The 5,678-nt window shown below is 39.0% G+C and overlaps 1 long non-coding RNA gene across 1 annotated transcript; it reads left to right on the top strand.

The window, feature by feature from the left end:
* Nucleotides 1-869: 869 nt before the first annotated feature.
* LOC109959162 (uncharacterized) lies at nucleotides 870-4,117 on the top strand. Its single transcript, XR_002274781.1, has 4 exons — nucleotides 870-901; nucleotides 2,662-2,701; nucleotides 2,799-2,973; nucleotides 3,786-4,117. It is a non-coding gene; the product is annotated as an uncharacterized LOC109959162 (long non-coding RNA).
* The last annotated feature ends 1,561 nt before the right edge of the window (nucleotides 4,118-5,678 follow it).

Raw genomic sequence — 5,678 nt, 5'->3', positions numbered from 1 at the left:
GGTGAATTTGACAGCTTTGATTGGCGGTCCAGTGCTGTCACTCCACTTCTGTTTACTACTGTGTACAATCTGGTTGCAAAAATAAAAGATGGCAGCCGTCATATTCACAATGTTTGGCTTCATTTTTGCATAGTGGAAGAAGTGCTAACACCTTGTCCATCATTTACTTCTCAACGGCACAAACCTACTTAAAATGTAATTTCAATTTTTATTTATTTATTTTTTTTACAGCCAGAAAATTACATCTTTTAGATTATTTGCAATTGCACCTTTTTATTACAGGCATTGCCAAAACTGAAGATTGGCCTGATTGGTGCAGAAGCAACTCTGCAAAGAGTGCAAGTGAAATGAACCATTAATAAATATTGTAGGTGAAGGTTGACTTCTAATGAATTACCATTAGAGAGGAACTACTGAAATTCAAAAATATATTGTTTACTCAACATGTTACTTTAATTTGGTCATACTGTGCAAAACCTATACTCTACTACACCAGCAATCCTGTAACATAACACTCTGTCAGGGACCAAGCAGTAAGGCAAAAGATACAGCTTCCAAAGTTCAAAGTAAAGGGTTTTTTATTAACCCAAAAGCAAGAAAAATACAAAATTAACATCAGATAAACTGGGCCCTAAAAGAGGTCAACAAAAGATAAAGAAACTCAAAATACAGCAAACTGAACTGTCCCAACAAAACCAACTGACCTAGCAAATGACACACACACACACAGGGGAACATATATACTGGCTGGCCAAACCAATAACACACACAAGGGGTAAACTAAATACACTACCAAAGCAATCAACTAATAAACACTAAACAGACAGCCTGCTCTCAACTAAATATTCCCTTTACGCCCCCCCATCAATGGACCAGGAAACATGGTAACTCAAAAGAAAAGGTAAACATTAACAATACAAAATTAATCAAACGTGCATGCTCATTGTGTATGTCTAATATGAATTACCCACCCAAGTCCATGGCTGGTGGTGGTTTAGGTCTTCACATGGTGAAGGCCAGGACTGAGACCTTCACACACTCATTAATAATTCCATACATTTCACCCTATAGTCCAAATGTGGGATGGTGGATTGATCCAGTGCACAGCTGTACATTCCCTCTTTACAGCTGAAAATTCTCACAGTAATCCTAGTCACTTTCAAGATGTGGTTCTCCCAAAAATTGCAGATTAACCGGTGAATCCTCAGAAAAATGAAAAACAGTTTAATATTTTAACCACCACCACTCCCTAGAACTTAATGTAATGAGACTTTTTCCTCATTAGTCCTTGTTCGCATGGGAGCTAATGGCAAACTGGATTCCCTCTGTTTCTCCACTGCAGATTTCTCCTATTTAGTCTTAATGAGATTCACAAGGGAGTTGTTCCCTGCTCTGGGTCAGACTCTGTGGTCAAGGGTTGTCATTTTCACTTACTGAGGGCATTGTGAAGCTCTTAGAGAATGTGGTAGTTATTCCATGCTGTACAAACAGACAAGAGAAGAACCCTTTTCACTTTGATGGCATCATATGGGATTTTATTGGGCTCAATCTACAATCTAATACAGTACATGCAATTGATTTGGCTGAGTGAGTAGATGGGAAAGGGGTTGTCCTTGATACAAAAACATAATTTTAAAGATTCTGGTACTCTTAAATTTTTAGCTCTTTGTTTTATAACCCAGCTGTGACCATTAAATATGCTGGATAAGAACCATCTGGTTAGTCTAACACAAACAGAAGCTTTTTAAGCACCTGACAGAAAGTTATAAAGATTTACTTAAGACTGAGTTTCAGTCTTTGCTTTGGCAATAAGGCTACAAAGAAATCCGCAAATGATAGATTATGAAAGTTCTTCTGTATTAGTCATAGTCTCCTTTATAGCTCTTATAATCTAGTAGCATTTCCCTGACTGTGTTGGGCTATGTTGATTGCTTAAGTAATAATATCAATAGAAAAATGCTGCCAACCTCTCCACCCAGCTCAAATGCCACTCTGCACCCACCTGAAATTTTATTCCAGCAATGATGCAATAACTACCACTCAAATAAATGTGTTACAGAGGACCCAAATTAGCACCTGCTCACTCCTCTTCACTTAACTTTCAGATCACTGCATGGAATTGGCCTGTTTTTTCACATAAACCTTGTGACCACATTAGGCTTTTGTTTTCTGGATGCAGCCACATTGATCACCTAGGGTACACCTGTTTTTCTCTTCTAACCATTGCAACCATGAAATTTGCCAACTGTATCATGTTTAATTGTGTGAACTCTATTTTGATTAGTCAGTGTTTGAGCTTAATTCCAAAATCTATGATTGTACAAGATATAACCTTAGCATTAATCCTTTCATTAAGAACTGGATATGAGCCATGTTCTCCAGTGCCAATATGAAAGTGGTTTCTTCTTATGGACAACTGTAATGGAAAATGGACAGTTAATTATTTAAACTATGAGAGTGTGTTGTGTTTAGCTTGGAGTTGAGAAGTTGCTATACATCAAATAATTGTGCTCACAGATAAGAACATCCCCAATCAGTATAACAAAGCCTGCACACACATGACTAGTGTGTGATGAAACAAGAGCACACCCCGACCAAAACTTTGTTTATACATTTTTAACTGTGCAGGCCTTAAATATCTCTGTTTCTCTGCCTCATCAGATTTCACTGTTACTCCTCATTGATCAATGTGATAAAGAAGGTAACAGCTGACTCAGGGTATTTCCACAATAGAAGTTTACAATGAGTTTTTTTTTACGCTGCTTATTCATGCAACTTTTCATTCATGTTTTATGCAGATTCATTCATCATCTAAAGATCTAATGTTCCCTCTCAAGAATTTCATTAGTCTGGGATTTCAGCAGAAACCAGTGGAGAGCTTTAGTATCCTGTGATCTGTCTTCTTATGACATGGAGGGCTAAAAGCATGTAGCTTTACCTTCCAACGGAACACTACAACAGCTGGTTGAAAAGGTGATGAAACATGTTTGTTAAACTGATCTAAATCCTGTTTCTGAGGATGTTTAAACCTTAGCAAAAGGTGTTCCTGGTGAAGAAATATAAGCTAAGACAACTAAATGGGGTACTCCATTGATTTAGTATTGCACTTCCATTAAGTTGGGGGACTCAAGGACATAATTCAAATTAAAATTCAAGTGCTAGATGCTAGTATGAACAGGAATAGTTCTAAAAAGATAGGAAATGTTCTAAAATAGCTGGGTCCTATATTCCCAAAAATGCACTCAATTGCACATTTCATTACAGCTTGCCTGGTAAATGCTGACATATTTCAAACTCCACACCTTATGTTGACAAACTTCACATGTAAAATCAGATGGCTGTGCCTGTAAGTCTTACATATTACTATACGTTTTAAAATGTGAATCCAGATAAAATAAAATATTTTCTGGTTCAGGTAAAAATGATATTCATGATACATTCCCTTGTCAACAGTATTTTAAACTCATGAAACCAGCTCCACATGTCTAACTAGTGATGTAGTTAGACATGTGGAGCTGCTCTTTGACAAAAATGAACAAACTTCTGTAGTGTCCTTGTACATCAGCTAAGAGGTCATATTTTCCCTTGTCATCAATGCACTTAACAAAACAATGTACTGTAGCTGAGTGCTGGAGTGGGACTTCACAGTACAGTGCATACTGTATATGCAACTTTCATAGAGCCAACAAAATCCACATACAAAATGAAATGCCCATTGTTTCTAAAGGGGAAAGGCTTTGTGCTGCTGCTGGTGTGTTGACTGGAGCCAAATCTGCATGCATTAGGTCTTGCTGTTCCCAATCGATACTGGAGAAGCTTCAAAGAGGATGGCAAAGTGCCAGAGGGCTCGCAGAGAAGACGTGCTCAGCTAGAAAGCATCGTGGTCCGTGGATCCTGACTTGTATTATGCTGCATGCTTTACATTAGCCCCCTCACAGGAATCAAGCAAACACTTTTATCAACACCTCTACTCAAATCATGACAGTCCCAAAAGTACTTGTGTCCACACTGTGTGCATAAACCTTTCTATTAACAAAAGGGGTACTGCTATTTTCTGACTGAAGGTCGAATGACTAATAATAGCAGAAGTTGAAGGTGGACAGATACACTCGTTACACACCAGACTGGTCATTATTATCACAAATTACAATCATTTGGTGTTAAATATGAGGCATCTGGCCACTTTATTAGCTATAGCACTAACAGTTCCAGTAAGACAGCAAAGGCATAACTAATTTTTTTTTACAGTATTTCAGGAAGAAATATGCTCTGAATATTGGAACATCTCTTGTGAGGCCGAAAGAAATGATAACACTACAAAAAAGAGAAATATTGTTTTTATTAGGAAGATTATGCAAATAACAAACCCTAAAAAAATCATCTCTAAACTATACAAACCTATATTTACCTCAGACACTTCCTTTACACTTCCATCTACAAAATCAGAGAACAACCTCCCAACAACCAACCTCTCTCTCCCAGCTCTGACTTCTAGATAAAAATTTGTAGAAACATATTTTCCATGACTACTAACACCAACTTCCAACTTATACAGTATAAAATTCACAGATCTCACATCACTCAAAGCAAAATATTTAAAATGAGATTAGGGGACACAGATGCCTGCTTACAATGCACAATGGGACATATACAGTGGGTACGGAAAGTACTCAGACCCCCTTAAATTTTTCACTCTTTGTTATATTGCAGCCATATGCTAAAATCATTTAAGTTCATTTTTTTCCTCATTAATGTACACACAGCACCCCATATTCACAGAAAAACACAGCTTTATTAATAAAGATAAACTGAAATATCACATGGTCATAAGTATTCAGACCCTTTGCTCAGTATTTAGTAGAAGCATCCTTTTGAGCTAATACAGCCATGAGTTTTTTTGGGAATGATGCAACAAGTTTTTCACAGCTGCATTTGGGGATCCTCTGCCATTCCTCCTTGCAGATCCTCTCCAGTTCTGTCAGGTTGGATGGTAAACGTTGGTGGACAGCCATTTTCAGGTCTCTCCAGAGATGCTCAGTTGGGTTTAAGTCAGGGCTCTGGCTGGGCCATTCAAGAACAGTCACAGAGTTGTTGTGAAGCTACTCCTTCGTTGTTTTAGCTGTGTGCTTAGGGTCATTGTCTTGTTGGAAGGTGAACCTTCGGCCCAGTCTGAGGTCCTGAGCACTCTGGAGAAGGTTTTTGTCCAGGATATTCCTGTACTTGGCCGCATTCATCCTTCCCACGATTGCAACCAGTCGGCCCGTCCCTGCAGCTGAAAAACACCCCCATTGCATGATGTTACCACCACCATGCTTCACTTCATACAGTTGGGACTGTATTGGACAGGTGATGAGCAGTGCCTGGTTTTCTCCACACATACCGCTTAGAATTAAGGCCAAAAAGTTCTATCTTGGTCTCATCAGACCAGAGAATCTTATTTCTCACCATCTTGGAGTCCTTCAGGTGTTTTTTAGCAAACTCCATGCGGGCTTTCATGTGTCTTGCACTGAGGACAGGCTTCCGTCGGGACCCTCTGCCATAAAGCCCTGACTGGTGGAGGGCTGCAGTGATGGTTGACTTTCTACAACTTTCTCCCATCTCCCAACTGCATCTCTGGAGCTCAGCCACAGTCATCTTTGGGTTCTTCTGTACCGCTCTCACCAAGGCTCTTCTCCCCC

Source organism: Monopterus albus, unplaced genomic scaffold (genome assembly GCF_001952655.1).
Source record: "Monopterus albus unplaced genomic scaffold, M_albus_1.0 scaffold38.1, whole genome shotgun sequence".
NCBI classification, from domain to species: domain Eukaryota; kingdom Metazoa; phylum Chordata; class Actinopteri; order Synbranchiformes; family Synbranchidae; genus Monopterus; species Monopterus albus.
Note: the sequence above shows the minus strand (reverse complement) of the source record. Positions and strands in the feature narration are given on the sequence as shown.